This window comes from Canis aureus, chromosome 3 (assembly GCF_053574225.1).
Source record: "Canis aureus isolate CA01 chromosome 3, VMU_Caureus_v.1.0, whole genome shotgun sequence".
NCBI lineage: Eukaryota > Metazoa > Chordata > Mammalia > Carnivora > Canidae > Canis > Canis aureus.
The window spans coordinates 66,783,073-66,792,599 of record NC_135613.1 but is presented as its reverse complement, the minus strand read 5'-3'; the positions used below and the strand labels follow the sequence as shown (position 1 = coordinate 66,792,599).

At 47.7% G+C, this 9,527-nt stretch overlaps 1 pseudogene; it reads right to left on the bottom strand.

Moving 5' to 3' along the window:
- Positions 1-1,982: 1,982 nt before the first annotated feature.
- On the bottom strand, positions 1,983-3,380 carry LOC144311222 (ras-related protein Rab-13 pseudogene; annotated as a pseudogene).
- Positions 3,381-9,527: the final 6,147 nt, after the last annotated feature.

The window sequence follows — 9,527 nt, the reverse complement described above, 5'->3', positions numbered from 1 at the left end:
AATAAGTCCACACCCTGGACTGTGGCCTGCAGCCACAGAGAAAACTGGATATGAAGGAGCACATCCAGGAGCGCTGGCTCCCCTCCTTACTGCCTCACGCAGCTCTGGCAAGAGTCCTGTGTCTTTCAGAGGTCCAGGATGCTCCTCTAACCTAAACAACCCAGATCCACAGAGACACATGGAGAGGAGGGGCTTGAGGTCCTCTCTGAGGGAAAGAGCGAGGACTCCAGACGGAGGGGGGTGGAGCTTCTCAGAGAAGCAGTCTGATGAACAGCAGAGGGGCAGGGGGAGCAGGGGGGCAGGAGAAGACCCGGGGCAGCCCCTGAGAAAGACCTGATTACTCCTATGCCGTCCCTGTGGGGCCCAAGGGAAGTCCAGGGTGTGGAAACCAGGTGGTGACCTTCTCTGCCCTCTGTGCTAGAGTTCCTTTTCTGTTGTCCCAGCCCCTTGAGGAAACTCATCTGTGCTAACAGAGGACAGAAGGTACTCTTGGGGCACTGAAAGGACAGGCTCTTAGTGGAAAGAGAGGGGTTTGTCCCATGGGGAGAAACAGTGCTGAGAGCAGGGACCTGTGCTGGGGGGCAGCAGGACTGAGTCTCCTCCTGAGGACACCCCTGAGTGTGGGCACCCTGTGCACCCTTGCACTTTAGAGAAAGTCCCTCTCCCCACCTCTGTATTTTAGGGAAAGTCTCTCTCCAAAAGGGGAAGTGTTTATTAGCAGCAAAGTCTCGGTTCTAAGCCGAAATTCTGAACCAGGCCTGGGAAAGAGATGAGGGTCAAGAGGTAGACAGTGGCCAAGGCATACAAGGGAATGAGGACCTGCAAGGAACATCAGTGTTCTTGATCTTAGCTGGTCTTCAGAATTGTGGGGATCTTCTAAAATAAACCATCCCATTCCTTTCCAGACTCACCAGAGTAGAATTTGCAGATACTCAGCTGTATATTCTATCTCCACTGTTAGGTTATGAGCCCACTGAGGAAAGGTGCTGTGTCTGATGTGTCCGTTCACTCTCAGGACCAGCTGATACAAGAACAGAGTGGTCAGCTAGGCCCTGTGGGCACAGAATTGGCATCAGGTTGCCCAAGGCCCCAGGAAGCTGGGTCTCCTTCACCTGCTCGGCACATCTCTCCCTCTGCTTCTTCCCACAGGTTTGTCTCCCCTCCCCACTCCCATGTCACAGCACAGACTTCTCTGTAATGGCTATTACTCTATATAGCCTTTTAATTCAAATGCTCATTATCATCTATCTGTGGTTTCTGAGTTTCGCAGTAACAAGTTTTGAGGGAGGAGACAGAGTCCTAGTTTGCTGTCCAGCTGATAGGCCAGCTCTCTTTAGTCCATGAAGTTGTGAATTAGAAGGGAGTAGGAAATAGGGTACAGTGGCCCAAATATGGCCACATAAGCCCACCCCCTTCAGCCCTTCAGCAGTAGCCATTAGAGCTAGGAAGGCAACATAAAATACTTCTATGACATTCCTACACACTATGAAAGTGAGCATGAAGTTGTGGCTTAGAAAAATTCAAGCTTTTTAGAAAACTCTTCTTCACCCAATCCTGAAATCATGAAGAAAGAAACAAACGAAACTGAAGGTCTTCAGATGAAGTCAAAGAGAAAGATTGTGAGAGCGTAGGGAAAGGAGTACGTTGCTCAGTGGAAGTCAGGCAAGCTGAGTTGAAGTTTCAATTTTTTTTTTTCAGCAACAACAAGTCAACTTTTTATTTACATTTGTGTCTGCCCTTGAAGTCCCGGGAAAGGCTGACACCCAGGACCAGTGGTTTCCTCCTCCCCTTCTTCCTGCCCCTCACCTCTTTCTGCTCGTTTGCCTCTCTCTCCTCCTTGCCTCTCCTTCCCTGTCCTATCTTCTCTCCTCTCCCCTTCCTATTTTCTTTTACATTTGCTCCCTACTCTTCCACCATCTACCTCCTCTAGACCCCCTCCCCCGCCCCACCTGCTGTTTCTCCCCTGCCCACCCACAGCCCTGCCTCCCTGAGGTTCAGCCTCTGGGCCTAGGGTCCTCAGCCAAGGGAGCACTTGCTGGTGTTCTTCTTATCATAGGGTTTCAGGTCAGTCCGGGGGGGTGGGGGGGGGCGGGGGAAGCTGTGGCTGTTTCCTGATCTCTGGCCTCCTGACTTGAGCAGGATGTCCCAGGCCAGGGAACTGAAAGCCTCATCCACATTCGTGCTGGATTTGGCACTTGTCTCAAAGAATCGGATTCCATGCTCTCGAGCCAGCTTGATGACCTGCTCCTTCTGTACCTTCCTCTTGGCCTCCATATCACACTTGTTCCCCAGAAGCAGGCGCTCCACCCCAGCTGAGGCATTCTCTTTGATGCTTTTCATCCAGTTCTGAATATTCTCAAAGGATTTCTCATCTGTGATGTCATATATGAGGATAATGCCCATGGCTCCACGGTAATACGCAGTAGTTATTGTCTTGAATCCCTCCTGGCCAGCTGTGTCCCAGATCTGCAACTTGATCTTCTTCCTTCCTATATCCACAGTGCAGATCTTGAAGTCAATTCCAATGGTGGAGATGTAGGTGTTGTTGAAGCTGTCCTCGGCAAAGCAAATGATGAGACAGGTCTTGCGCATGCCCGAGTCCCCGATGAGCAGCAACTTGAAGAGGTGGTCGTAGGCTTTGGCCATGGCGGACACTGCGGAGCCGGAGGCCTCAATTTTTTTTAATTAACTGGCTGAGCAACTTGAGCAGGTCTTTCCCCTCTCTGGGTATTGATTGTCCAATCTATAAAATAAGAAGACTGAGTCGTAAGCTCTCATCTTAACTCTGGGACTTCATGTGTCTAAGAGTGGCTCTCACTCTGCTAACTGTAACTGCTCAGCAAGCTCATATCAATGGATTTCCCAGTTCCAGGGTGATGGACAACAAAGCTACTCATGAGTTGAATGGAGCTGGTGCATACAGGAGTTTGTCCTGGGTCCAAGCAGCCTTATTTACATGGGTTCTGTTTGCAATGGCCCAGTATCCTTACAGCATTGGCCCATGCCTTGTCCAGCGCAGCGTTTTCTCCCAACTCAAACTAAGAAAACACAGACAGCACTTGGCTGCTCCCCGGAGAAACAAATGAGATCCTCCAGACTGAGGTTCCCTTCAGGAAGAAAATTTTTGGTATTTCTGCTTTAAAAATAGCCATTAGTGGTTTGCTTGTGTAGATTCTGAGAGACCTGAGGATACGGTGCATGAGAAGCCAGTGTGTCCAGGTTTATCCAATGTATTCCAGTAGATTCTGGTCTCTCAGTGAGCGCTCTCATTTATACAATATCAACTGTTTGGAAACTGCTATAATGCTGGGCACCCCCCACCCCAAGCACTGTGCCTGCTGCCTCTCCCTGGAGCCATCTCATCCACCCTCCTGGTTTTCCCTTGTCACCAGCCACCTACCATTTATAAGTTCTTTTTTTTTTTTTTCATTTATAATTTCTTAAGCTGAAATCTCAAATTACTGTCTCATGAAATGAATTGAGCAATTGCATTTGGCTTGCACACTATTGGCCTACATGATTGTATTGCTGGTGTTGTTTTTAAATCTTGAATTAGCTGTTGCCTTTAAAATTTAGGAGACTCCGCCATGTTCTGGTTACCTATTGCTACATAACAAAGCACCCAAGCTTAGTGGCACAACACACAACCATGTCATGTTTATGCAGGTCAGAAATTTGGACAGGGCACAGCTCAGGGGAGTTGGTCTCTGCTCCCTGAAGTCTGGAGCTTCTGCAAGCGAGGCCCAAACAGCTGAGAGTGCAGCTTGGAGTGATCCTCTCACCCATGTTCCCAGGATTAGTCTAGGTGAGCCCCAGTTTATTTAAAACATATAATATATATTGAAAGATAGTGTTTAAGAAAAGATCCAGAATTGTATTTTTTATTTATTTTATTTTTTAAAAGATTTTATTTATTTATTCATGAGAGACACACAGAAAGAGGCAGAGACATAGGCAGAGGGAGAAGCAGACTCCCCTCGGGGACCCTGATGCAGGACTTGATCCCACGACCCAGGGATCACACCCTGAGCCAAAGGCAGATGCTCAACCACTGAGCCTCCCAGGCATCCCCAGAATTGTATTTTTTAAGTGGTAAGGGGATACAGTGAAGGCAACAGCACAGTCTTGTGATTCCATTCACCACCACCCTCAAGAGGGGGCACTGGTAAAAACCCATCTTTTCAGGGTCTTCATAGCAGCATATTGTGAGGTTCGCTTGGGAAATAGCCCCAGGTTACCTCTAAACCTCTAAACTCCTGGCTTACACTTGAAAAGGAAGACTTCCAGACATTCTAAAGGCACTCACACTTCTCTGGCCACCCGGTTTCCCTGTTCAACTCCCCCTGGTTGTTAATTGTTTTTATGCAAATTTTCTGAGTCCTTTGACCTTTTGTGGCAGATGTTAATGATTATTGCTTTTGCAGACGTGTTGATATTTTCTCAAAATTTTTATTCTCATCCTCAAGTATCAGGCCCCAAGCTGTCTATTTCATCCATGCCTGTTGCTTTAATAAATATCTCACATTCCTCTTTTAATTTGTCATAATCTGACAAGTTTATTGTTATACTTCACATTTCATCCAATGAGACCTAGGAACCATAAATTTGGGATTGCATAATTATCAGTGGACTCATAAGACTTTTGTTTGGTTAAATGCAAAATGCTTTTCATACTTTCAGTGAGTTGAAATGGCTCTTGTAATTCGGTACCAGATTAAACAAATCCCTCATAAATTTTATGCTTCCTCTTGATGTTAAACTTCTTTTACTAAATTGGCAAAAGTGGTCAGTGTATTTGAAAATGATTTAAAGTCTTCAGTAGAGCAGGGACCACAAAATTCCACTAGTGCCTGCCCTGTCCCAAGGGACCCTAAACCAGGTTCCCTCATCAGCTGGGGAGATGGGGAGGGTACTGTTCTCAGACAGGCTATGGCATGAGAGGGACCTGGGTTCAGATCCCTGCTGTGAATCTTTGGGGAAGTCTGGGTCTCAGTTCTGAAACAAAGATGTTGGTGTCTATACCTCACAAGACTGAAGGTCCCTTCAACATCCTGTATGGCTCAGGGCTCAGTACTTAAGCTGTTAAGTGAGAAAGACCTAGATTCAAATCCTGACACTAGGACCAACAAGTTGGGTGACCTTGGGGCAAGTCACACAAACTCTCAGCCTGAACTTCTTTATCTCTAAAATGGGACTGGTAACAGGGCTATTTCACAATTGTTGTAGAAATATAAATGAGGCACAAATACATGTAAAATGCGAATGTAGTGCCACACATGCTGGGGATCTTGATATTTGTGAGCTCCTTTCTCTTCCTTGGTTCCTATGCTCGTGGAGCTGCGGTACCTGCATCTCAGATTTATCTTATTCCTTATTTCCAGGACCTGGATTTTCAAGCATTCTGCCCATGTGTCAGAACAGGAGTCCCCATATCTGACACCAGGATTATTACAGCTCCAGGGGCCTGATTCACAGCTCGTGGGGACCTTGCTGTGATCTGCCACAAAGGCAAAAGCTCAGGGACTTGGGGCTCAGGGAGGGAAGAAGTTGCCCCAGGCTGGAGAAGCTCCTTTCCTGCAGCCTGCATGGTTGCTGTAGCCAAAGGAGGGTCTGGGGCAGAAGCTGGAGAAGAAACAGAATCAGAGCCCAGTATCTCCTCCCCATTCTCTCCAACCCCCAGTCCTGACAGCTCCGAAACCCAATGAGGACCTTGGCTTCTTGGGCCGTGAGTCCACCAATATGACAATCTCTTTTGTCTCAGTTTGGAGGGAGAGCCTGCTTGATGCTCAGACCTCAGCAAAATGCCCAGAGAAAATGCTCTCTGAGGTGACTTCTGTGGAGTCACACAGTTCATTAGAGGCGGTACCATAATTAGAAGTCAGGTCCCCCATGTGAGTAAGCCAGCTGTGGGGTGTGTGCCCCTTTCCTGTGGGATCCTAGAGATAGAGACAAGTCCTGGAGGAGGGACAGACAGTATGCATAATGTGTGTGTGTGCGTGTGTGTGTATAGGTATATACACCTGCATACAACTATAAGCATAACTGTTTTTATAACTACCATTTATCAGACATTTCCTAAGTACTAGATCCTAATTTAATCTTCATAATATCACAGTGAGGCTGTTATTATTATTCTTACTTTACGGTTTAAGAAACTGAAGTTCGGGGACATTAGGTGACTTGCCCAAAGTCACACAGCAGGTTAATAACTGAGCCAGAACTAGAATGCAGGCCTAGGTGTTCCAAAGACTGGCTCTTCACCATTGAGAACCTCTTTCTCTCAAATCCAGGAATGAGGTTGTGCTGGACAAGGCAGGCTGCGATCTCTCATTGTCATGATTCCTGGACGTTTCTTGGAGCAGGAAAAGGAGGATAAAGCCATCTATGGCCTCGGGAGCCGAGGGCAGTCTGATCAGGATCAGGTGAGAAGCACAGAGAGTGCAGGTGTGGGGATCTGGGTCCCGGGCAGGCTGGGCCAGAGCTCTGAGGGTGAGGTCTGGAATAGCAAAGGGCCAAGCCAAGCAGAGGTGACATGGTTGGGGAGCCTTACACATGGGAGATAGGTGACCAGCTGAGAGCCATACAGGCACCAAAATACATCCAAGCACATTCCAGGTTTGCTCTGGTGGTGTCTCCTCTCCCTTCATGAGCTGGCCAACAAGGTCTTATAAACAGGAGGAAGAAATCAAGTCATCAAGTCACTTGCAAGGCTCTCATTAATACTATGCTAGGGACTGTACTGTGCATATTTCATAAGTAGATTTTTAACCTTGATGACAGCTCTATGGTCAGGACTGTGTCCCCCAATTTACCTACGAGGAAACAGATTTAGGAAGCTGAGAGATGTGTGATGAGGTAGCAGACGAACCCACCTTCTGTCCCCTGCACCCCGGTACAACTACCTACCTGCTTGTAATACAGTGAGCACTCTGTTCGTTGCTGACACGCCACCAGTGTGAGTTAGACGTCTCAGTGGGAAAGTGTGCGAGGGCTTTAAGGGAGATGGCTCCATCCCATCAGTCCTCCCCCTTCTTTTCCTTCTGAAGCTCTCTCCTGCCTTTCTATACGGCGGCCGGTGGTCGTGCAGCCCTGCCTGTGCAGCTACCTAGCAGGCAAGCTGGGCGCTGGGCTTCATCTCCCGCCCAGCCTCACCAGGCTCCAGCAGGCCAGCCTGTCAGACCCAGCGGGTGAGAGATTGGCCTTTTTGCTGGAGTTGTACCAAGAATTTCTCCAGCCCCCTTTGCCAGAACGCATGTTTCCAATTATGCAAAGCTTCAGGAAAAGCTGACTTCCTTTTGAATGGTGAAATAAGAAACATGGGGTTCTCTGGGAAAGCACCACCATCGCTTCGCCAACGAGGCCCGGTGGAATGAGGCAAGGGCAGTCCCTGCCCGTGGTCCCCACTGGACTCCCTCCAAACCAGCAGCGGGGCTGCATGCTGTAGCTTGCATTTTGTACACTCACTTTTTTCCCATTTGCAAGATCAGAATGTGGCTGTCTGCTGTAGAGAAATGGTCCTTGTGGTCATAGTGTATGGGGTAAATGGCTGGAGGCAGGAGGCTACATGAGTGCGCCCCATACACACACCTTGGCTTTTCTAAGGCAACCTAGAAGTAAGAGTCTGGTTTGGGGGTGCCAGGTACAAACCTTAATGTCAAGTGGCCTGGTAAGGAGCTGTTTATATGGGATGACACTCTCCTTCCCCCTCTCCCCCTTACCCACTCAGAGTCCCAGCCCTCCCCTCTCCCTCTGAGGGCCACCCCCTTCAAGCCTTTGGCTAGGATATGTTCTTTCTCCCTTTCTATCTGTTCCCTGCCCCTTCCTCCCCTCCCCATTACATAGACTCACACTGAGATTTCTACAAACACCAAAACGAGCATGGAAGTTTTGAGGGGCCCAGAGAGGATGTCTGCCATCCTTTGCTGTCTCACAGACTGATTTCTTCTAGCAAGCAGCCTCGTATCCTCCAGGCCCACTTCAGTTTCTTGTAGGCTGAGGGCCAAAGTGACGGTGCCAAATCCAAAGTAGAGTTAATCCTAGATCACCCTCCCTCCCACTGACGGTTTCCGCTGAGCAAATTTTTCATACCATTGCTTAACAGACTTGAACTCCATCCCCCACACACCCTCCTCCAGTCAGCCAGTTGCTGCTAAAATGGGGAACACCCACCATGTTAACTACTCATCTGAGGGGGAGAAGACAGAATGGGGGTCGAGAAAGACTTCAGCAAGCCTCTGGGGCTTGTACTGGGTTTTAAGAGATCTTTCAGGACTTTATTTTAAGGCTTTAAGGTGCCTCGGGGGAAGTGTTTGTGGGGTGGGTAGACTGAGAGAAAACAGACTTTCTGGGCAGAGAGGGTGAGAAAGGTCTTGGGCAGAGATGAGATCTCATAGTCTGGTCCAGGAGCAGAATAGCATGGAGCTCATCATGCCAGAGTGTAGGATGGGAGTGGGGCGCAGGTCAAGGTGAGGCTGCAGAAGAAGCCAGGGCACATCATCAAGGTCCCTGTGTGTAATGACAAGGATCTGGGACTCAGTCTTATGGAATAAAGGTATCATTGAGGATTTTTAATCAGGAGAGATTTACATTTCTCAGAGATGTATGGAGGAAGACATTATTGGGAGCAGAGCATCTCTTGGGAAACTCTTGTAACGATAGTCCAAAAAAGAGATGAAGATCCTCAGGGCCAAGGCTTCAGCAATTTTGGGTAAAAAGGGAAAACCGACTAAGAAGGGGTATTTAACATGCAGAATGCACAGGCCATCATGAGTGACTGCATCTGAGGTTAGGATATGGTTATGCCCAGGTTTTCTGGCTCAGGGGCCAGGTAATTAATAGCACCATTAATTCATAGAGATAGGAAATGCTAGAAGAGCAGAAGGTTTGGGAAAGCCCACGATAAGTTTGGTCATGGACATGTGCAGTTGGGGTGCCTGTAGGACAAGTAAGTGGACATGGTTTTTTGTTTTGTTTTTTTTTCAGTCTAGAGTTCGGAAAAAGTGTCCAGTCCATGCCTTGGCCCATGCATCCCAGAATCTAACCCGGTCCTCTTTCCATTCACTTCAAACTACTCTCACCCACCTAGTCAGTTGGAATGATCTGGGAAGTCATGTGGACAGTATATGTTAATTTTTGTTGTTGTTTTTTGTTTTGTTTTGTTTTGTTTTGTTGACAGTATACGTTTAATACCTAGACACCAAACTTGTGTGAAACTCTCCAACCCTCACCTACTTACCCCATGCCACTTATCTGCCATCTAACAAGAGGAAATATCTCTTAAGCTCTTGGGTGTCTCTACCAGTGAATGGTAGGATTTTATGTAGCTACAGCATATCTGGAATGAAAGAGTTATGGTTTTTTGATGGTGGTGGTGTTTCAGGGGTATCTTCTGGAACTTAATGTGTCACACAACCTGGAGCAGACAGAAATTTATGTACAAAGCTCAGTAGACTAGAAATAAGCTAGTATACTCAAGAACTGCAAATAGATGTGTGTGAGGAGGTGGGATAAGAAGGGTAGATAGGAGC